Source organism: Microcebus murinus, chromosome 23, assembly GCF_040939455.1.
Source record: "Microcebus murinus isolate Inina chromosome 23, M.murinus_Inina_mat1.0, whole genome shotgun sequence".
NCBI lineage: Eukaryota > Metazoa > Chordata > Mammalia > Primates > Cheirogaleidae > Microcebus > Microcebus murinus.
The window spans coordinates 6,487,980-6,513,839 of NC_134126.1; the positions used below are offsets into that span (position 1 = coordinate 6,487,980).

The 25,860-nt window shown below is 32.3% G+C and overlaps 1 long non-coding RNA gene across 1 annotated transcript in view; it reads left to right on the forward strand.

Moving 5' to 3' along the window:
- Positions 1 to 3,720: 3,720 nt before the first annotated feature.
- The window catches only part of LOC105856704 (uncharacterized), a 90,880-nt gene continuing 68,740 nt past the window's right edge, over positions 3,721 to 25,860 (forward strand). The window contains exons 1-2 of the long non-coding RNA XR_012914471.1: positions 3,721 to 3,760; positions 16,461 to 16,560. This is a non-coding gene — a long non-coding RNA (uncharacterized LOC105856704). The remainder of the gene's footprint in view (positions 3,761 to 16,460; positions 16,561 to 25,860) is intronic.

Below are 25,860 nucleotides of genomic sequence, written 5' to 3' on the forward strand. Positions count from 1 at the left end.
ACAAAAATTATAGAACTCATTATAGATTTATGATAAAGATTAAGTAAATTGGGAATAAAAGATGCGGATATCCTGAGAAATTGTATATATTGGAAAAAACTCTATAACACACAATTTTAGCTTAATAGAAAGCATTCCTTAAAATCAGAAACAAGGTAGAGATACCACTGTAAGCATATATTACTGTGGGAGCTAGCTTAATAAGGCAAGAGTAAGAAATTAAAAATTTTCTAGTTGGAACACAGAAAAATAAAACCTGTAATATTAATTTACAAACATCAATTGCATTTTAATAAAACAATAAAGGCCTAGAAAATGTAATTTTAAAAAGGCATGCTTTGCAATAGCATTAAAAAGCAAGTACTTAGGAATAAATCATATAAAATATATGCAGTTCTTCCATGTGGAAAATTTTAAAGCTTGATTGTGAGATATTGAAAAAGACTAAACATGGATACCCAATATTATAGGAATGACATAATAAATTTTAATGCCATATTGCAGATACAGAACATAAATTTTGCAGTACTAAAACCTGACATTTTCTTAATTTTTCTACACTGTCATTTCTTCTTTCGTTTGATATAAATAAAATATGCATTTTGGATTATTGAGATGATAAAATGGTGATGATGTTAGTTAAAAAATGTCCTGAAAATTTTGAAGCTCTTAATAATTATTAGGTCTGACATTTATTCCATTACTAACATTAAAAGGACAAATCATGAAATTTGGGAGGTAGCATAAAAATATGTTTATGACAAAATTTTGCAAGAAAATGAGCATTTCTGGACACTGGAAAACTGAGCACCAAAGATATTGTTGAAGGTCCCCTGGCCACTGATTTTACTTGAGTTTCTACTTTAAACTGGATACACATCTTTGCTAATGTTAAGGTTGTTTTACGAAACAGGAGAGTGAAGTGACAATAAGTGTTTTTTTAAAGGAAGCACATAGTGGTTTTTTTTGTTTTTTGTGTTTTTTTTTTTTTTTTAATTTTTAAGTGATGATGTTAGTACAGAAGTATTGAGCTGTTCATATCCAGCAAGTCACTTTCTTACCCAGACACTGTCACCAGCTGCAGTGTGTCCACCTTAGAACCCTGGGAACATGGGGAACTCACACCCAGACAGGCCTCGTCTCTTCCTGCTGAGTGCAGCCACCTTATTGCCATTAAGTTTCTATTCTGTTGGCTAAAAATACTACTGATGTGACCTCATGTTATAGGATGTGTATGTGTGTGATTTCTCTCACTACAACAAGATATTTCACACATTAAATGATATTAGTGTACTAGGAAATTATGCTTGTGAAATTGCTGAAAACTATACATAGAGTGAGAGTTTTAAAACCTTAAAATGTTTATTATCTTGGTGGTTTTATCAGTTATGTAATTATTTAATTAAATTAACTTTTAATGAAAACATGAAAAATAGGGTTTATTTGTTTGTAAATAAACTTATTCAAAAGAATTCCTTAAGAGTATATTGCATAAATGGACCCGATGTGCTCACTTCAACAGCACATATACTACATAAATGGACCCAAAACAATGTAAGTGATTGTGGCAATTTTATTATTTACTGCTGTTTCTTGACAAATTGTACAGCAAACTATCACTACCAATCAATTACTGATTTTTACACATGAGCACTTTGCCAATACAGAGCTGTGGTCTCTACAAGTCCTGTTTTAAAAAGCAACAAAACAAAACAAACCAAAAGGCTTGCTAAGTAACTTTTTGGAGTAGATAATGTACAACAACATGATGACTTTAAAAAAAAGAATTATGTTTATTGTCTTTAAGAACATAATAATATACTTTACATTTTCATGGGTCTTTTGAAAAATCATAACGAAGCATTTATTTACCCAGTCTATGGCATTTTCACTTTGTCATTTGTATTGGTGCTAGGTGTACAAACAGATAGTGATAGAGAACAACTCTTGATTAATTCTGTATCACAGACCAGTGGTCAAGCCTTTGAGAGAAAGAGCGTACAACTTGCTAGCAGTCTGAATGGATGTTAAATCAAAGAATTGCTGAAACTGTATAGCTAGAAGTACAATAGGAAGGTACATAAAAGGTCCATTCATATTTAAAATATAGTTTATACAACAGCATGAAATTTTAACAGGACTGAGTATAATGTCGAGTTATCTAATAAAATCATTATCAAGGTCAAGCTTAAACTAGTATGATTATTACTTGAGTTTTGCTCTTCTCACTCCCAGCTATTTCTGGGTCTGAAAAAGCCAATACTTCAATAATTGCTTAATTCCTTGACATCTTGGCATGTAGTAAAAGATATCTCTTTTTTCAAAAACATCCCTGAATGGATCTACAGCTCTAGGCAACAACACGTAGTGAGGCACTAAATTGGAATGCCTCTTTCAAGGCATGCTTTTGATCAGGGTTTTGTACTATTAGTCTATGCAGAATGTCTTCAATTTGTAAATTATTTTTCAAAATAAAACAAAGTCAAATTAAATGCAGGCAATATATTTCCATATAAAAGTTATATTCTTTAAAAATATTGGCTTGAAAATAATTTTATGTTTTCCTGAATTGGGCTCACATAGTCACTCACAAGTGTATTCAACTTTGGATGAAAAATCAGATGTATTCTTTAAATTTAGAAATGTTTTATTCATTAATTCATTCATTTATTATTTCACAAAATATTTGTGCCAAGAAAATGTCTTATTACCAATGTGTTTACTCTCTAATCTAAATGGCCAATATAAAAACAAGTAACTGAAGAAACATGTAAATAAATTTTATAGGGCGTGTGTGTGTGTGTGTGTGCATATATATGTACACACATACTTAATGGGAAATTAGGAAGAAAGGTTTTACTAACTGGCTAACTGGAGAAGGAGGGTAAAGAATGCTTCACGCAGGAACGCAAGGCAGAGAGAGAGGTCCCAGTGGCATTGATCCAAAACTAGCTCAGCAGTACTGTACCATAGCTATTAGAAAATCAAACACGAGAGCTGAGAATTAAATCTTTGGCAGCAACATGATCAGGAAGAATTCAGCATTTGTGACTGCTTTTTATGCATAACATCTTAAGGGTTAAATGACCCTTAAGTCAATTTTGTCTTGAAGTGGAGAATTTTAAAAGAGACAAAAGTATCAGAAAAGATAAAATATTCAAAGTCATATATAAACACAAACACATATGAGGATACTGACGAGAATATATACATGCCAATGAAAATCAAGGCATATTTTTTACTATAACATTTTAAAACGGTCACCAATGTAGTCATGCTTTCCAACAAATATTTGTCTGCACATGGTCTAGAGCAGTAGTCTCCGACATTTTCGGCAACAGCGACTGGTTTCATGGAAGACAGTGTTTCCAGGCGAAGCTCCGGCAGTGATGCAAGCCATGGGCAATGGCTGTAGATACAGAGGAAGCTTCTCTCCCTCACCGCTCACTCCTGCTGCGCAGCCTGGTTCCCAACAGGCCGCGGACCAGTACCTGTGTGCTGCCCAGGGCTTGAGGACTGCATGTCTAGAGTGGGAGCCTGCCCTTGGACGTCTACTTGGAGATACCAGCAAATGATCACACAAACAAACACACTTTTTATATACAGCTGCCCCTTGAACAACACTGGTTTGAACTGCACAGGCCCACTTAGAACATGAATTTTCTTCTGCCTCTGCCACTCCTGAGACAACAGGACCAACATTTCCTGTTTTCTTCTCCTCAGCCTACTCAATGTGAAGACAATGGAAATGCACTGGAAAGTAAGCTTTTATTTTTTTCCTATTATCTGGAAGAGTTTAATATAATTGAGATGACTTGTGGCTTGAAGCTAGTAACATCATTGTTGTGGAAACATTTTTAATTATTTAAAATGAATAAATTATTTGTAATAAATATTAAATAATTATTTGATTAATTATTAAATAATTAATGCTTGATTATTAATTAAACAATTTAATCATTTAATTGTTTAAACATTTGTAATTATTTAAATATTATTTAAATATTTGGTCTTTTTTGTTTGTTTCTTTTTAGTACATTACAGGATTATATAGGCATTTTTATTTTCTCCAAGCTAGAAAGACTTTGATTTTTCTAGGCATCATAACCAACATCTGGCATGTGCCAGCTAACTGCAGATAGGCCCAGACTAAAACTATGCAATAAAACCTAAACAAAACAAAAATAACAACAACAACAAAAACACAAGGAACTATTTTCTCCTCCTCTGTGTGTATATTCTTTGTAGGTCTCCCTGCATCTGTTCACTCTCAGTGAAAACTTCAGTAAGTACCTGCTTACATTTTTTGGTATAATGTACAGTTTTATACCTCTTTTCTGTAGGAGATTAATCCAATAGAGCCTGAACTGTTAGACTATCATTGATTGAAACACTAGTTCCTAACTCTTGTTTTTTATTTCATTGATTTGAATCTTATATTTATTATATGCTTCTTTTGTTGTTGCTCTTTTCCTAACTTCTCACTTCATTAGCGTAATTCAATTTTTTTATTTCAGCATTTTATGAGGGTACAAATTTTAAGGTTATGTATATTGCCCTTGCCCCCTGCTCCCCTCAAGTCAGAGCTTTAAGCGTGACCATCCCCCAGACGGTGCACATCTCACTCATTATGTATGTATATTCTCAACCCCCCCTCCCCCCTCCCACCTGCCCAACACCCAATAAATGTTATTCCTATATGTCCACTTAGGTGTTGATCCGTTAATACCAGTTTGCTGGTGAGTATATGTAGTGCTTGTTTTTCCATTCTTGGGATACTTCCCTTAGTAGTATGGGTTCCAGCTCTATCCAGGAAAATAGGAGATGTGCTATATCACCGTTGTTTCTTAGAGCTGAATAGTACTCTATGGTATACATATACCACATTTTATTAATCCACTCGTGTATTGATGGGCAGTTGAGTTGTTTCCTAGGCTTTGCAATTGTGAATTGTGCTGCTATAAACATTTGAGAGCAGGTATCTTTATTGTAGAGTGTCCTTTGTTCTTTTGGGTAGATGCCCAGTAGTGGGATTGCTGGATCAAATGCGTAATTCATTTTTAACCTTTTATATTTCCAGGTGTAAGTGTTTAGGCAGAAATCTTTATGAGAAGGATTTCAGTAGCTTCACCTTACAAGTTTGCCTATAAAGTTTCCATTTGTTTTTTAAAATGCCACTTAGTACTAAGTATCTAAAAATTCTATCTATGATTTTTCTTTGACTAATATATTATTTTGAAACATATTTAAATTTATAATAATATAAGTACATTTATATTTATCTTTTTCTTATTAATTTCTAATTTAGTACTATATTTAATCTTTAAAATTCTATTCTTTAAAATTAAACCTATTTCATTTTTCATTAACTTCTAACTCTATGCTCTACATGATATCCATTCCATAAAACTTAGATTAACTTGCTTTCTGTCAATTGAGTAATGTTTTTATAAATATTTCATTTTTGATTGGGAAAAATTGATATTCTTTAAGTGTTGTATACAGAATTCCTTACATTTCCACTCATTAGGTTGGATTTTTCAATTGTTTTTGGTATTTAAATCTTTTCTATCTTTGCTCTATTTCTAAGAAAGTTCTTGATGCTTGAATGATATATGTTAAAACATTCTACTGATAATTATTTGTCATTTTCTTGTAGTAGGTCACTCAATTTTTTCATATATTCTTGATATATACATGTTCACAATTGCTGTTTTCTCCTAGTGAAGTAAATATATTATCACTTTGTCATGATTCCTTTTATTTCTAAAATATGCTTATTGCAATAAAATCCATTTTTTACTATTAATTTAGTGATATTAACTTTCTTTTGTTTATAATTGGTAAGATATTTTTCTCTTACTTTACCTTAAGACTTCTTATTTTTGCTTTATATCTTAAAACAAAATATTACTAGATTAATTTAAGTCAATTTGACAATTTCTGTTTTTTAACTGAAAAATGCAGTTTATTTTTGTTTGTTACCCTATTGAAATATTTAGAATTATTTTAACAAGTTACTTTGCATTTCAATCTCTACAACTTTTTCTATATTTTATGTTCGTCTTTGCTTTTAATAACCTTTTTCTTTTAGAGTAGTTTTATATTTCTAAAAAGTTATAAAAATAGTTTTTCTCATATACCCTGCACTCAATTTTCCCATATATATGACATATATATATATATGACATATATATATACACACCACACACACACAAACATATTTAAAATAGAGTCTTGCTCTGTTGCCCTGAGTAGAGTGCAATGCATCAGCACACCTCACAGCAACCTCAAATTGCTGGACTCCAGTAGTCCTCTTGCCTCAGCCTCCTGAGTAGCTGGGACTATGGGCCCACACTACTGCACCTGGTTAATTTTTCTATTTTTTGTAGAGATGGGGTCTCACTTTTGCTCAGGCTGATCTTGAAATCCTGGCTTCAAGGGATTCTCCTGCCTTAGCCTCCAAGAGTGCTGGAGTTACAGGCATGAGCCATTATACTTGACCAATTTCCCCCAATATCAATATCTTAGTGTGATACATTGGTCATAATTAATTAACCAATATTAATATATTATTTTTAACTACAGCTCTAATTTTTTCAGATTTCTTGGTTTTTACCCAATTTCCATTTTACTATTCCGGCATTCCAGGATATCACATTACATTTAATCTCTTTAGGTTTGTCCTGCTTGTGACAATTTCTTAGAGTTTATTTGTATTTGCTGACCTTGACAGTTTTGAGTACTCGTCAGACATTTTGGAGAATGTCCCTCCATTCTGATGTTTTTCTCATAATTAGACTGGGATTATGGGTTGTCGGAAGGAAGACCGGGGAAGTAAAGTGCCATTTTCATCCCTTCATATATAAGCTATATATTTAATATTATGAACATGACTTATAACTGCTGATATTGGCCTTGAATTCCTTGCTGAGGGAATGCTTGTCAAATTTCTTCATTGTGAAAATATTCTTTTATAATTCTTTCCATACTGTACTTTTTGGAAAAAAGTCACTATATGCAGCCCATACTTAAGAAATGGGGAGCTCTGTTTCATCAATATTTCTTTTTAATATGATTTTACTTTAATAACAACAACAACAAATAGGATGGCAGTTTTTTTCTCCTATCGGGACAAGAAATTTAGGTCATGTTGCTGTCCCTTGGTCTCATATTACCACAAATAACATAGATATTTTCTAGAATTTCCTTTGGTCCTAGCTATTTGTTTGCTTTCCAGTTTTAATATACTCACTATTCTTCTAAGGCAAAATAATATTTGAAATTTGTATTACAAATTTTTAAAGGAAATGACTCTATCTAAGCTAGAAATGTTTGTCAGCATATTATACTTTTTCAGGATAAAGTCAGGTGAATACATTGGCCTTGTAGGATGGCGGCTAAACATTGAGAGTTAATGTCTAACACTTTTAAGTTATATATATTAGAGCCAACAGAGCAGCAATCTCAATAAATTATTCTTCCATAATGTATGGGGTTAGTTCATGTTGTTTCATTCTATTGATATAAAAGTCATCTGCTTTTGTAAATAATGGATGTATCATTACTTTTTTACAACATATGTGATGCACTTATTATACGGATAAAAAAATATATCTAGTCTCCTTTTGTTCTCATTTGTTTTCTTTTGCTTTCGTTGCTGTTATAGTATGTGCAATAGCTAGACATGGTTTTGCCTTCTTTGTTGTTATTATTGTTGTGTTTCAAATTAACTATATCAAATATTAATTGCCATTGGATAGCTTATTTTGCTTAATTGTCTAAGAAATAGAAGTTTATAGAAGGGTATAGATTATATTTAAGGAATTTTCTGCTCTCTATATATTTTAACTTGATTAAAAAAATTTTAAAGGCTTTGTTTGTAAACAGATCACAAGTGTCACACTTTCACATTAGGGTAATGGCATAGTCATTGGCATAGTCAATGGCATAGTCCAAACTGCCAGTCCAATACAGTTAGAAACACTTGAGTTTTCCGTCATAATGATATACTAGCTTAAGACACATTAAAAATAGAGATATGTAATAAAATACTCTAAAGTAATTAGTGCCTTTGACTTGAGAGAACACACTATACAAATATTTATTAAATCAAATTAGATACTTACAGTAGATCCTTTATAGTAAGAGTAAAACATTTTGAATAGTTATATAGAATTAACTACTCTTTTACTTTCCATTATTGAATATTAGATCCTCTGAATTATTGCTTAGTAATTATATACAGTTAATAATGAAGGTTATCTGGATAGTTAAAAAGTACACTTATAATTTTCTGAGATAACAATGTTATGAAAGAGGATCATTTCCTTTCTCTTTTTTGAGTCTGTAGCTTATAGGCTGGTTGCATCTTTGATTTAGAGCAACATTAGCAGAATCAGGTAAAGAATAAAAATACATACACAGTAGAAGTCAAGAACCAATAAGAGAATTTTAAAACTATGCTAAGAAGAATTGAACACCTCTGACAAAGTCTAGTAGAAATTAGAAACACAAAACCAAAAAGATAAAAAAAATGGCTGCATTTGAATTTGAATGGTTGCATTTACTAAGACTTATCATCTATGGCACATTTTTCCTCTTCTAATTTTTGTTTCCCCCTCCTCTCCCAACTTCCTCCTATCCCCCTTTATCTTTCCTTCTCTCTCTCCCTCTGTCAACCATTGTTCAAGTATTTTATTAATATATGCATTTGCCATTTAATATAACATATGACATAAACATATTTAATATAATTTATATTATATTATATATTATATAATATAATTGAGGCTGATATTATTTGTGTTCCCATCATGCAGGTGATAATTTGAGACATAAAAAGGACAAGTAGTTTGCCCAAGTTCTTACAAATAGTGACTGGATAGAGCTAGAAGTAAGCCCAGGCAGCACAGATCCTGGGTCTGTGCCGAGAACTGTCAGTACATACATTGCGCTCATAACACATACAAGCATTCTGGGCAATCTATTCAGCAAATGTTGTTTACTCAGTGTCTACTGTGAGACAGGTATTGTGCTTAAATTGAATGGGCATGAAGAAAAGAATAAATCAAACTGATACAAAATATAAAAATAAATGCAATCTATCTCTAGAGATACAGAAGACGAATAGGTAACACTGATTGTCTGCAGTTGTTGGTAATGCTGTTATAGTTTCTGATGAGATGAGGCCTTTATACCAGGCCAGTTTCTATACCACTATAAACAAAAGAGGAAATATAGTACAGTAGGGGAGTGGACAAAGTTTGGAATCAAATCACCTGGGTTAAAATCCTAGCTATGCCACTTATGAGCCAGGCAATATTGAAATAAATTCTTAGTCTCTTTGGTGGTTCAGGATCTTCCTTAATAAAATGGGAAGAAAAATCTTCCATAAGGTTTTTTTCTGAGAATTTAGTGAGCTAAACCATGTAAGTGTCTAGAATAGTATTTGAATCACAGCAACCCTTATATTAACTTGTATTATTATTATTGTTATTATGCCATTTCTTTATGGGCCATGAGAATGTGTACTGTAATAGCAAAATATGTAACTGAGATGAACTGGCTAGGAAAATAGTATGTACAGATAAATTCTCATCTTGCATAGGCAACAGTAAGAATTACTTTAGAAATTTTTTGTTGTAATAAAACTTAATCTTTCAATTAAATAAAATTTACATTAAAGGCATATGCCAAATTTGTGCATATAGCAGTTACGTTTTATCTTATGACATAATTTTAATTGTTTAGGTCTCCATTTGCTGAAGTTTAATTTATTTTCATTTGAATGGAGAATTGAGATCAAGGAATTGCAAGTTATTTAAAACTCATTCTTTAAAATGCAGACTCCCAAGGAATCTTGAAATGTTGATCATGAGAAGCAGTTAATTAATTATAATTCCAAGAAGTCCAAATTCTATATATTAATTGCAATTCTGAATGAAAAATGAGCAATGATAGTTATATTCAAATTTGGGTTCTTGCAACAAATTTCAGGGCAAAGAAAAAGTTTTGCTTAATGAATTTTTGAAGGAGCTTGACACATAAAGAGTAATTTTCAATTAAAAGAAAGATAAAGTCATTGTCAAATGCTGACATAGTATTCTCAGGCATTTTTGTCTATTATTTTTGTATGTGATATTTTTTCTCTAAACCAGTCCTGTAAACCTAGACCATTGTGATTGCTGCCTCCACAAAAGCATTGTTCTGACCTTGTAATAATAATGGTTGAATTGTTTCTTATGTGTTCCTGATTTTGGTTTTGGTTTGAAAATGTTTCCAATCTTTTACGCTCTGAACTTGATTCAAGTACTTCATATCTACTTGTTCCCTAATTCAAATCAAATTGTTTCTTACCAGCTTGGAAAACTGATTCTGACTCCTGATTGCTCCTGTTGTGTGATGATTAATTACCTTGAACTAATTTTAACTGATTGAATCTCTCAATTACTCAAGATGAATGAACTAAGTTTGAGCTTATAATAAGTCATAAGGAAAATATTTACACTCATATTGTTTTTTCTCTCAATTTTAAGGTACAAAATGACAAAATTTTTGCACTGTGATAGAAGCTTGGGATTCAACTTAACTGGAGAAATTGTTTAAACATTAGAGGGTTCATTTATATTATTTGAAACATAAATATATACATAAAAGTAAAATTATCCTTTGATTCTCAAAATGAGTTAGGCTCCTTAGATTTTACTGAGATAGTAGCATTATTTATTATAAATAAAAGAGAACAATGATTTGTAATTTTTGTTTTATTGAATTATTTTCTGAAGTAAATATACATTTGCTTTTTTGTTTTTCCTTTGACATTGGAGGTTTTTTCCCATTTCCTTTTTTTGCCCTAGATTGTCTGGTATAATTTTCTTCTCTTTCCTGGATCCTACACTACTTGGTTAGTGTTCCATTCCTTACTGGTTTTACACTTTATTTTTTATTATTATTTTTATATTTAGGAGATACAAGTGCAGTTTTGCTACATGGCTATATTATGCAGTGGTGAAGTCTGGGCTTTTCACCTGATTAGTTTATGTAATGCTCAGTAGAAAATTTTTCATCCCACTACCCCCTCATAATTCCAAGTGTCTAATACCTATTATTCTACTTTTTATGACCATGTGTACACATTGTTTAGCTCCCACTTATAAGTAAGTATGTGGTATTTGAATTTCTGCTTCTGTTATTTCACTTAAGATGATGGCCTCCAGTTCCATACATGTTGCTGCAAAAGACATTATTTCATCCTTTTTATGACTGAGTAATATTCCAAGGCATATGGACACCACATTTTCTTTATCCAGTCATCCTTGATAAATACTGAGGTTGATTCCATGTCATTGCTATTGTGAATAGTGCTGCGATAAACATAGTATGAGTGTCTTTTGGATATAATGATTTTTTTCCCTCAGGGTAGATAACTATTAGTGTGATTGCTGAATCCAATGGTAGATCTATTTTTATTTCTTTGAGAAATATCCACACTGTTTTCCATGGAGTTTGTACTAATTTACATTTCCACCAACAGTGGCACATACTCACCAGTATCTATTGGTTTTTGACTTTTTAATAATGGTCATTCTGACTTGTATCTCATTGTAATTTTAGTTTGAATTTCTTGCATGATTATTAATGTTGAGCATTTTTTCATATGTTTGTTGGACATCTGTATTTCTTCTTTTGCAAAATATGTTTTCATGTCCTTTGCCTACTTTTTGATGGAGTTGAACTATTGAGTTGTTTGAGTTTTTTGTAGATTCTGAATAATAGGCATTGGTTGGATGCATAGTTGTGAATATTTTCTCCCATTCTATAGGCTATTTACTCTGTTGATTATTTCTTTTGCTGTACAGAAGACTTTTATTTTAATTAAGTTCCATTTGTCTGATTTTATTTTCATTACTATTTGAAGAGCCAAAGCAATCTGAAGCAAAAAGAACAAAGCTGGAGGGCATCAGGTTGCCTGACTTCAAATTATGCTACAAGGCTGCGGTAACCAAAACAACATCGTGCAGATATACAAATAGACATATATATTAACAGAACAGAATAGAGCACTCAGAAATAAAACCACATACCTAAAACCAACTGATCTTTGACAAAGTAGACAAAAATATACACTGGGAAAAGGATATCTTAGTCAACAAATTGTGGTAGGAAAATTGGATAGACATATGCAGAAGAATAAAACTGGACTCATATCGTTCACCAGGACAAAAATTAATTCAAGATAGACTAAAGTCTTAAATGTAAAACTAGAAACTATAAAAATTCTAGAAGAAGACCTAGAAAAACTCTTGGCCTAGGCAAAGAATTTATGGCTAACACCTCAAAAGCAAAGGCTACATTCACTTTTAAAACAGAATTATTATTATTTTTTTTTTTTCTTTTCAGTTCATTCAGCATCAGAAAGAATTATTTTTGTTAGACTAATGTAACTGAATACTTCCTCTGGGGTTCAAGTCTGAAATAAAGATGTATGCTGTAAAAATTAAGTACAATTTTATATTTTGAAACAAAAATATAAACAAGGATAAATCAAATCATTATACATATGGTACGATTATTTCCCTCAAATGTATTGAGAATATTGAAGGTATCCAGTAATTACCCTTGCTAGATTCAACTTTTCCCTAATGCTCAAGTTTCCATTCGTCACATACACTACTACAGAGTAATCTGTTTAATGGTTTTCAGGTTTGATTTAATTACAAATTGAGTAATAGAATTTCCCTATTTAAAAAATATATCAATAAAACAATAGTATGAACAAACTGTTGATTTCTACTTATCTTTTGAAAAATACTTTTTTATTAAATTAGACTTGCCTAAATTTTTAGCTTCATATTACACTATCAAAATTTTTTCAAGCAACCACTTTTCTAGCAAAGGTGTGCATACTGAACACACACTGCATGGCATTGTCCCACACTTTAAATGTATTCTCTAAACTTGAAATTTACTCTTTTCATCTCTAATTCCTAAATTTTGGTCAGTATTTCAGAACATACTCAAACCTGTAGGGAAAGAAATTTTATCATGAAAAACTTCCTGGATATTTGGTTTTATTAATATGAAATATCACCTACTCCAAAGAGAAATGTTATATAAACTGCAGAAAAATGATTTTGAAAGCATTGGTGAACCAGTAAGAGAAGAAAAAAGAATGGCCAACTTCCTTAAGCAAAAAGAGCAATCACTGGGAGGCAGGGCCATGGGCGCTCGCTCTCCTCAGGGCTGCGACTGTGACTGCCAGCAAGACAACTGCCAGCAGATCCCTCAGGTTTCATCCCCATGTAGGTAGCGGACTTAGGCCAGAACGAGGTGGGAGGTGAACAGTGATAAACTTGGCTAAATCCAGAACATTTAAAAAATATAATTCCAGGGTAAGATGGATTAATAAATGCAGCCATTGGCCAAGGAGAGAGGACAAAACTTTTATAATTCTGGATAAAAAATAATAAAAGGTACAAAATTCAAAATGTCCCCTGTGTGGAACTCTATGTAACAGAAACTACCTTGTCAAGAAATTACCATAAAATTGGTCCCAGGTGGTGATTGCTCCGAAGCATCACAGGAAAACAAGGGTAAGACAAACCCTTGGGTTAATGCTTGAGCAGGTGAAGACAGAATGTTCATCAACACAAAGCACACTCTTTCTAAGGTGATGTCAAAATTAAAAATAAAGTATTGCAAAAATACACAAGAAATATATTTTTTATGACTGAAACATAACAAACACTAAAACACTGAAAATAGATCCCTATATATTTAGCTACTAGACTTAAAAAATAAATATTTTTAAATTAATCAAATAGACAAATATAGATTAAATCTCTAAAACAACATCATAATTAAAAATGAGCAGATTTCAAAATAAAATATCAAAAGAGAAAAATACATAATTATGGAAGTTAAAATCTACAGTTAAACATCAGATCAAATATAGTAAAAAAAAAAAAAGAACAGAAGTATAAATTGAAATAAATATGTGAGAAAATTACCCATGAACAGCAAATAGAGTGATAAAGAGATGATGGGATTTTAAAATGAAGGATATAATACTTTTCAAAACATGAAAAAATCAACACTTATTTAATAAGAGATTCAGAAATAAGGGAATTTATAAAAGCCATGAATCTTTTTACTTAAGAAGTATGAGCTCTGATAAAGATAAATGGCTTTACATGAAGTAAAATCTGGTAAATTTGCAAAAACAAATGGATAAATCCAAAATTATAATTGCAGATTTAACCACTTCCCAACGGTGCTCACAGCTGACACCTGGCCCGCAGCGGCACTCACGGTCAGCACGGGGTCTGCGCTGCGCACTGAGGACCAGTCCCTTTCGCTCTTGTGTGATGAGGAAAGCTTGAAAGCACTGAAAGCTTGTTCTACTTTACAGGCAGCCTTACTTGTTATGTAAATCAGAATAGGTAACATATATGTATATGTTTTCATTATCTTATTTTTAAATGTTCAATTTTATTTTGATAAATGAAAAATTAGAAAAGTCACATCACGGCTGTCAGCTAAAGTCGCTGTGCTCGTTCACCTGTGGCTGTCCACTACAGTCGAGGCTCGTACTGAAGTGGTTAAACACTTTCTCTCAATAATGATAGATTTGAACACTATCAAATAGGGCCTTGTCTCAATATCAGAAGAATACTAATTTTTCTCAAGTGCTCATGAAACATTCATTAAGATAGATCACAAGGTACATTGTATATGTCATATACAATTTCAATACATTGAAAAATAGTGAAAAATGCAAAGTGTTTTCCTCACTACAACTGAGATTCTCCTGAGCATGACACTGACATTCCTGAGGTCGATCTGTTCCAACTGCAGGTGAACACTCTACGACATTATAAACGACACTACAAGTTGCAGACCAGACCAGGCTTCAATAAGGCCCAGTTAGCAGAAACTGTCAGCCGACACTTCAGGAACATACCTGTGAATGAAAGAGACCCTTGCCTACTTTATCTACATGGTGAAGAGTATCAAGAGTAGATTGGATCAGAAATCAGAGGGCAGCAGCAGCTTGAGTGAGGATGAAGCACATCTTAAAGGAATGAAGTATAATGCTTATGCACAGGTGATGTCTGCTACATTTAAGCCCATAAAGACTGTTTAATTTTATTGTAAATAAAGTTTGAATGATAAAAAAAAAAAAGCAAAAAACCGAAAAATATACCTTGAAATATCTACGAATGGCCAGGGGGCTGACTAGGTACCGCCCATGCCTCCTCCACAGAGAGGGAGGAAAGGCAGCCAACCGGCAATCCCGCGCTGGGTGGGGCACCGGAAAGCGCTCAGTTCAGCCGGAAGCGGCAGGAAGCCCCTGCGGCCGGCAGGGGGAGGGGCAGAGCGCGAGAAGCTCCTCAGGTGGGACCGCGGCAGGAGGCTCCCAGCGCTCCGCGTGCGTCCGCGGAGTACGCAGCCGCGCGGGCCTTGAAGCTAGCGGCTGTCCGGCCGGGTAGCGCGACGTTCCGGAAAGCGGACGGGCGCGCAGCCCCAGACTGAGGCAGCTGCCGGGTAGTGCTAGTGAGAGCCGCCACCAGACTGCATCCCACGGCGGGGGCCAAGAGCCCCTGCATCTCCACAGCCTTCGCTCCCCACCGGCAAGAACGCACATTCTCGGAAGAAGCTACACAGATAGCCAGCGGATATATAAAAAAATAAATACATGCTCAACATCACTAATCATCAGGGAGATACACCTCGAAACCACATTGAGATATATCATCTTACCCCTGTCAGAATGGCAATTATTATTTTTTGACAGAGTCTCGCTCTGTTGCCTGGGCTGAGCGCCGTGGCTTCAACCTAGCTCACAGCAACCTCAAACTCCTGGGCTCAAGCGATCCTCCTGCCTCAGCCTCCCAAGTAGCTGGGACTATAGGCATGCGCCACCATGCCCGGCTAATTTTTTTTATAAATATTTTTAGTTGGCCAATTAATTTCTTTCTATTTGTCGTAGAGATGGAGTCGCTCTTGCTCAGGCTGGTCTCAAACTCTTGAGCTAAAATGATCCGCCAGCCTCGGCCTCCCAGAGTGCTAGGATTACAGGCGTGAGCCATCAAGAATGGCATTTATCTAAAAGACAAAAAATAAGGAATACTGGTAAGGATGCCCTTATATATTGTTCCTGGGGATGTAAATTAGTACAGCCATTAGAGAAAGCAGTATGGAGGTTTCTCAAAAACCTAAAAATAGACCTGACTTACAATCTAGCACCCCACTACTGGGTATTTGTCCAGATGAAGGGAAAGAAATATATCAAATGGATCCCCCCTCCCCATGCTTATTGCAGCACTATTCACAATAGCCAAGATTTGGAATCAACCTAAGTGTCCATCAATGGATGAATGGATAAAGAAAACGTATATCTATACAAAATGGCATAGTATTTGACCACCAAAAAAATGATATCTTGTCATTTGCAGCAACATGGATGTAACCTGAGATCATTACCTTAACTAAAATAAGCCAGACACGGAAAGATAAATATCATATGTGGGATCTAAAAAAGTCCATCTCATGGAGGTAAGAGAGTAGAATGATGGTTATCAGAGGCTGAAAAGGGAGGGGACATGAAGAAGGGATGGTTAATGAGTACAAATATACAGTTAGATGAAGGAATAAGTTTGAATGTTTGATAGCACAGTGAGGTGGCTATAGTTAACAGCAATACATTGTATATATTAAAATATTACACTGATACGTACTACTAAAAAAAAGAAAAAAAAATAAATAAAATAAAATAGAAGAGAAGATCTGAAATGTTCCCAACACAAAGATATGATAAAGATATGATTTTCAAGGTGGTGGATATCCCAAATACCCTAATTTGATAATTGCACATCATATGCATATATCAAAATACTACATTTATGTTCATAAATTTGAACAATTATTATGTATCAACAAAACAATAAATTTTAAAAATCGACAAATATTTAGGGAATTAAAAAGTAGATAAGAAAAATTAGAAAGTATTTTGAACTCAATGAAAATGGGTACACAATACATCAACATGTGATAGTCTAGCTAAATAAGTGTTTTAAAGGAAATTTATAGCATCAAATTATTAAGTTAGGAAAGAAGAAAAAAATGTAAAGTCATATGCAAAATTAATTCAGAACAGGTTGTAGAATGTGGAGAAATTAGTTATGACCTTGGGTTAGGCAAAGATTCTTAGGGTACAGAAACATGAATTATAAAAAAAATTTAATTATTTTTAAAGTTCATAATTGTAATATATAGCTTATAATTTAGAGTTCATAATAATTAAATTTTTTTCTTTAAGAGTCACCATTAAGGAAAGAATTAGGTAAAACTCAGGAGAAGAAACATTATAATACAAATGTCTGACAATGGATTTGTTCCCAAAACATATCAACAATTTTTACAGCTCAATAAGCCAAACACCAAAATAATAAATTCACAAAATATTTGAAAAGATACTTCACTAAATGAACATTGTAAAATTCTCATGAACACATGGAAAAATGATTAAAATATTATTTTTTTATGGGAATGCAAATTTAATCTACAGTGAGGTACCACTAACACCCACTAGAGCAAATAAAATTAAAATGAATTGGTAATACTAAGTGTTGGCTTGGGTGTCATCTAAATTTGGCAATATTTTTCTTGCAGTTTTTTGTTATATGATTAAAAATGATAGTAACAATTTCCCCCACACATTAATAATCATCCTTTAACTATGACATAATCTATATAGGTTTGGGATATATTTTTGTTATTATGTTTTGGGAGGGTGTGCATAAAATGACAATTCAAATCTAACTTCTACCTTACTGTTTAGAATTTTATGGCTTCTCAATGTCATATAGTAAAAAGAAATTATCTCCTATGTTAATTATCAAACAGGAAACAAGAATTCCATACATTTTGAGCATGGAAGAATATTTTTAAGTAAGGGAAATTAATTATTGTCTCTGGGCAATAGAAACTGCTGGTTATGTTGGGTGGTGAAGAGAGACTCCTGACCCCCATTTACATATTATTTTGGAAAATATTCAAGAGTTACTCTATGCAGATCATAAGCTTGTCCAAATAGCTTCAGGGACTTCTGGATGTGAAACATCTTTATAATCTGAGTTGAATATTATTCAAAATATTAAAAGTCAGGCATATTTTGTGTAGGATGTTCTCTATGGTTCTGCAACATTCCTTTCTATTTAACAAAGTTTATTATCTACTGAGTACCTATTCTTTTCAAAGTTTCTAGGTTGTTTAATTTTTACTTAAAAAATCTATATTATTTTTTAAGTAAAAATTAAACAGGTGTTAATGTGGTAGGTGTTAATGTGTCATTTTGAAGCGACATTGAAAGTGCTATGTCTCTAACTATAGGATAAATGGCAACATGGTAATAATTTACCTTTTCTTATGTGGGTATGTGAAATAAACAATTATTTTACTTTAATTATTTTAGTCAAAGAAATAGATTAACTTATTTCTAGTGTCTGAAATGTTTTACAATTAGCTGGCAGTTTGGTCATATGTGTGATACATGCCATAGTTTTCTGAATATCTTCTAAATAATTAATAGTATGTTAGAATTCTTAAGTGTAAGCAAGTTTCCAAGGGCTAATTTGAGTATCATGAGAACTCTTCAAAAGCAGTAAATAGGCTTGTCCTCCTTTAATAAACAATTAAAACATCACTCTCAGAGGTTAAATCCCAGTCTGATGCTTATTTACCTGATATTTCAGTGGCTCATCAAGTAAAATCCAATTATCTGTGTGAAGAAGAAACAAATATTTCTTATCTCTCTGCCCCAAATGCTATTGATCAGAAGATTACTTGTGGCAAATAACATGCCCAAGGTCACAGAGATAGTTACTGATACCCAGGAAGATAAAACAAGATTCTCTGTATCATAGACATACACTTTCATATCTGGCCGATGCTACTTTCTTTATTTTAATTAGCTAATTTGATACCTAAATCACTTCCTCCTACTATGGAGGGAATATTAATATCAGTTTTCTACAAACAAAAGATAATTAAGCATATAAAAAACTATGTCTTTACAAATTAGTTATATTACATATTTTCAGTTCCAATACTAAATTCCTTTATCTGTTAAATATTAAAAAAATTATCAAAACTGTATATTTTTTTATTTTCCACAGTAAAAACAGTGTAAGCCATTTTGATTTAAATATACTGAATGAAAATGTTGCCTGTAATTATTCAATGGCATTTGTTTAAGCGTCTTATAAAAATTGAGCACACTACATCAAAAGATTTGACACAGTAAAAAAAAGAATATTCTACGTTAGCCCATCCTATGAAAAATGACTACTTTGCAATTTAATGAGTGAAAATTTATTCATTGATATGAAAATACTCATCGTGGGCACTTACACGTTTGGCACTATGCTAGTACTGGAACAATGATGAGTTAGCTAGACAAGGCTTTGGCCTCATGGATCTCATGACTAGAATAGACCCTTCACTGTCATCAACGCCTAAACATGTGTACAGATGCTTCTGCACCTAGAAGCCATGTGATCATCTTGTCATAGAAGAATAAGTAATCAGAATCTGAAGTGGCTTATTAGTAGTTAACAGTACTAAATCACCAAACAAATGACTTGACTATATGAGTTCATTCTACCGCATTTATGAGATCTGTGCAAATGCTTCCCAAACTCAAAGATATTAATATAAATTACTCATTACTGTAAAATTGTAGAGTATAAGAAATAACGCACTCAAGTCATTCACTTATGCCGACAGCAATTTTACTTTTATCTAATGACTTCAGGCTTAAAAATATGAGAGACAATGAATCTGTATTTTAATGACTGCTTTATTTTATACTAAAGAAAAAGCATATGATGTATGTTTCTCCTATAGAAGAAATTTGCAAAAATATATAATCTTTAAAATATATATGTTAAACTCCATAATTTGAAGTAAATAAGAAAATTGCAAATTAATATTTATAAAACTTTACTAGATACTTTAATCTATATAGTGTGAAAAATATAATTTATAATAAGGAATATTCTTTCCTTAATTTATGCAACAACTATTTTTTAGTGCCAGTATACATCTGGCACATTTTTTTTTTTTAATTTTTTTTTTTTTTTGAGACAGAGTCTCGCTTTCTTGCCTAGGCTAGAGTGAGTGCCGTGGCGTCAGCCTAGCTCACAGCAACCTCAAACTCCTGGGCTTAAGCAATCCTACTGCCTCAGCCTCCCGAGTTGCTGGGACTACAGGCATGCGCCACCATGCCCGGCTAATTTTTTATATATATATATATTAGTTGGCCAATTAATTTCTTTCTATTTTTATAGTAGAGACGGGGTCTCGCTCAGGCTGGTTTTGAACTCCTGACCTTGAGCAATCCGTACATCTGGCACATTTTTAGGCCAGTAGATTTCCAAGTGTTATCCAGAGTCCCTTGAAGGTTTTATAATGTCAAAATTATGTTCATAAGAATACTGACATTATTTGCCTTTTTCTTTCTCTTTTTATCATTAGCATACAGAGGATTTTTTCAGAGGCTACGTAATCTGTGATGATGTCACCACTGTGACATTTGTGTACTCCTTTGTGTTCCCTAATTTTCTAAGACAGTGGCTCTAGAGTATAAGTATGTGCATTTTTTGGAATTAGTTGGTTCTCAGAACTTTTTCTGCATTCTTTCTATTTATCTTTTATTGTAACTGCTATGATCTTTGGAACCTCATTATCTTCCAATGAATTATTTTTAAATTCCTAAATTTTCTTTATGCCTACATTAAAACACAGAAAAATGAATTTTGTTGATTTATTTTGCCAGAAGTTTATTTATGAAAAAAGAAAAAAAACTTTCTAAATTGTAAAATTTTATCCTAATAGGTTATTATTTTAGAATTTAATATCTTATTATTAAAATAAATTTTATTTATATTTTTTGCATATTTAGGAATTGGTTGCTAAAACTATGATTAGAGGACTTGACCCCTTCAATCTACAGCTGCACTATCTATCTATTCAAGTTGAGAAAAGGTGGAACTAACACTCTGGTATTCTTTGACTTATGTAAAACAATCTATTCTTTGGAATCCATTCTAAACACATGGGACAAAACTTTAAATAAGAAACTAAACTGATGAGAGCTCTTTCTCAGCTTTAGAGAGTTAATAACAGTGTATTATGTATCATGCAAAAGAGCATTTTTGAATAATATTGTATTGCCAAGTTAATTTGTGGGTCATTTTGAGATGACTCTATTCAGTACTTAAATTGAAAGGAATTGAGTATTTTAAATGTAGATATGATGAGATATTTAAAAACAAAAATTGATTGTTACAGCTTTTCAAACTAAAAATAAAAATCTACTAGAGTATCTTAGAGGATATATTATCATTTTGCATTGGCTGGAGAAACACATAAAATAGCTGTGAAATGAAGCCTCGTGCAGATGTCATTGCCAAATGCCTATTGGATAAAAAGTCAATAAACAAAATTATAGCATTTCTACTTTCTAGTGATAGTATAACAAGTGGAATTAAAAGTCTACTATGAATATGAGTTAATATCCAATCTGCAGAATAGTACTTTTTCTTATAAAGAAATAAATCTACAGACATGACTGGACTTGCTGTTTTACTTTTATTTATCTGGAAATAATGCCAATCAATAAATGAAAAACACATTGTTTGTGAATGTTTGGAAATAAATACACATGAAAATTTTGAATCCATTTTTTGAATCTCATGTTATCCTGGAACAACTGTGTTGACCTTTTCGCTGATAGTTCAAGAGTAATGGTAGGTAAAATTGCTGGGAGCTTAGTATGACTCAATAGCACCAAACTAAACTAGGAGTCAATATATTCAATACTACATGTGAACATACAGAGAAGACAAAAAGAAAGAAAGGAAATAGAAAAAGTCAGCTTTTAAAAAGAATGTGCTTGATGAATCACAAATAAATAATATTACTAAATCTTGATCCAACAATACATATCTTCTTATATTCTTGGTAATGAAATGGGATATAAACTTAATTAACTTCTGCTACATACCAAAGTAGGACAGTTATCTTGAGGGAGGACTTTTGTGTGATTGTTTTTGTTAGGAGATGAATTAGCCATGTGTTCCATGAAACAGTGTTCCTTCTGCAAAGAACAAGTGACAGAAAACAATGGTTTTTTAAACATTGAGTATTTAACAGACACCTTTTGAAAAATAAACAATCTAACCCTGTTACTGAAAGAAAAACAACCCACAGTATTTATTGCCAATAATAAAATTTTCATTTTTAAGGCAAAATTATAATATTAGAAAGCTTGTATTTGCCAAAGTGAGCTTGACATCTCCCTGGCAGTTACAGACTTTTCTGATATGATTGAGGTTGATATTAGCACGTATGATTTTTTTCATATTGCGTAATGATAAACTATGTTCACCTTTGGAAGATCTTCATAATTCAGTAAATCAAGTTCTAAAGATGAATGCATGGTGTTTCAAAATAACACATGGGAAAAAGTTTGAGATATACCAACTGTTTTAAATGTAATGTAGTAAGAAAAGTTAGTCAACATGGTTTCATCTCTCACATAGCAACTTTTAAAAACTACTAGTTGGAGAGTTTTGCTGTAGATTCAAGGAAAATTGAAAATTATCTGTAAAGGCTCTTAAAGACTCCCCCCTTTCCCAACTATACAACTATATGGATATATATTCTCTTTACCTGCTTCAACAAAAATAATAGAGCAGATTGAAATCAGAAGCAGCTGAACATGTGAAAACAGGTATTCTTTAATTAGGTATCTTTTATTTAGTCTCACATTAAGATATTTGAGAAAAGGTAAAACAATGTCGTTCTTTTCGCTATTTTTTTTAGTTTTGTAAAATACAATATCTTTCATAAGAATATGTTATTTATATTATCATGTGGTAGGTTCATTGTTATTTAAATGAATTAATAAATAGATATTTAAAAATGTCTTAGTTTTCATTTCTGATACTATAAATGCATATATAAAAACACACACACACAATCTTCAAAAGAAGCATTTGGGGGTCTTCAATATGTTTGAGAATGTAATCAAGGCCAGAGGCAAAAACAAATGTAAGAACTATAGATCTATCCCACAGGACACATCAGTGAACAGAATAAGTAGAAGCCCCTGCTAATTATGTTATGCCGAATGGTTTCTTTCCAGCAGATGGTTTTATTCTTCTATTGTCAGACTTTCATCGGATTCTTCCTAAATCATTTTGAAATGATGTGGAGAAAAGGAAACAAATAATTAAATCGTGATGTTCTCTTTGTCATACTTAACTTTTTTTAACATTCATTAAATTACTATGTTATTTTTCACCATTCTGAGATTGTCTAAAATTATATTGCTTAAATTACTATGTATAGCTTTTCATAACCACCACCAATTAATATGATAGTATCTCAAATTTCCCAGCTTATAAATTCTGCAGCACATTCTTAATTTTCTACTTTTAAAAACACATTTAAAAGGAAATTTTATGTTCTAATCTAAAATATCACATTTTGTTTCAAAATATTATTTTTGCATAAATGTTAGTAATGCATACTTATTTAATTTGGAGATATTATTAATACAATATGCTAGTTTTGAAAAATTATTAGAGTAGTTTTTTGGCAGGAAAATTGTAGCAAAAAATAATTATGCTAAGCATCATTATAATTATTATTCATCTAAATTACTGGTAAATTTGCTTGACTTTTTAAAGTTTATTTTGTAAACAATCATTAGTTCCACCACACATAGCCATGAAGTGCAAAATCTTGGGAAGAATCTCAAAGATGAACAAAATCAGAATAATTCTTTTCCAACTTGTGTGTTCATGTCTTGAGTTTATCTATACTATTGCTTAATATTATAATTTTAGTGAATTTGTCATTTTTTAACTTCATATAAATTTTCATTGCACTCATGTATTTAAAGCCCCATTACTCCTGCATGATCTGTCTACTTGCAGAATAGTCTGCCTTCATAATGTTTACATTTCATCTGAAGAAAATAAATACCACATATATTTGTTAATAATTGAGGACCATGTTTCCTGTCATGCTTTTTAAATGCTATACTCTTTCTACAAATGCAGAGGGGATCATTCTGAAAAGTTATGGAAAGATCAAAACTATAAGGATACCTATATAATATCAAAATGCAAGACAAAAAAAAAAGAAACACAAAACACTAGGATAGGGAGGTTCTTATTCATTTTTTCTTAAAAAGTAGAAGTCACTATGGTTCCTTTCCATGGTGAGAATTGTTTGTAAGCATTGAGTTAAGATTTGATTATTTCTCTGGGTACACGCTTAAAGTCAAGGGCATTAATAATATTTGAATGGATGTTACTCTTGCTTTTGAGCTTCAGGCATGAAATGGACTAAAAGTGGCTTTGACATTATGGTTTCATATATTCATATTTTTGATTAATTTGAATATTAAAATGTTTCATATAAATTCTTTTCTGAGTATGTTAGGAAGAATTCTAAGAAAATCCTCAATGACCCACATAATTTTATGATTTTCTCTTTCTGAGAAATGGTGGAATCTACGACTTGCTTCTACCCAGTAGAATATGGAAAAGGTAAATGGTTTACAGAAATTATTAAAGTCTATGATCAGTTATCTATTATCAGTTAATTTCATTGATTTCTTCTTTAATTTTTATTATTTTGTTTACTTGCTCAGGAATTGTAGTGTTCTTTTTTCTTCTAGTTTCCTAAAGTGTAAGCTTGGATAATTGATTTTTATATTTCTTCTTTACTACTATATGCATTAAATGCTGTCAATTGCCTCAAAGCACCGCTTTCACTGCATCACACTAATTTTCATAAATTGAATTTTGATTTTCGTTATTTCAAAATGGTTCTAAACTTCTGTTGGGAATTCTTTTTAACAGGCGTTATTTTGGAGTGTATTGTTTTATCTTCAAATATTTGGGGATTTTCTAACTACCTATCTATTATTGATTCCTAGTTTTATAAATATATATATACATATATATTTTTTTTTTGAAATGAAGGAAGTAATTTATGACCAGTGCTATGATTTGGATGTGATTTGTCCCTGCCAAAACTTATGTTGAAATATCATCCCCAAGTGTAGCAGTGTAAGTGGTGGGACCTTGTGGGAAGTTCTTAGATCATGGAGGTGAATCCCTCATAAATAGATTAATACCCTCCCACAGGGCTGAATGGGTTCTTGCTCTCCTGGGAATGGAATAATTCCCACAAGAACAGGTTTTTAAGAAGAGTCTGGCTTCCTTTTTTCCTCTCTCTTGCTTCCTCTCTTGCCGTGTGATCTTTTTGCACATACCTGCTCCCTGTTCACTTTGCACAGTGAGTTGAAACAGTCTGAGGGCTTCAACAGATGAAACTGCCCAGTCTTGAACTTTACAGCCACCAGAATCATGAGCCAAATAAACCTCTTTTCTTTCTAAATTACCCAGCCTCAGGTATTCTGTTATAGCCACACTAAATGGACTAAGACAATAGCTATTAATATTTCCTTCCAGTGGATTCCACTTTGGTTCTTTCATAACTCTAGGGTACTATTTAGTGAACTGTTAATGTCCAGCATTAAATGGCCATGATGGTCAAAGAGTTAATGCCCCTCCAGAAGTGCTGACTTATTTCCAGTGATCAGTGAAACAGCTTTGAAGGAATTGAGCTGAATATGGTTGCAATTATAAACTAAATGGTTCTTAAAGGAATAACTCTTCCATGACAAATGTGTGACAAATAACTATTCCCAGAGTACATTATGAACCTTCAAACTTTAGCTTGATTTTTCTACTAGTTCAACCATGGGAGAAT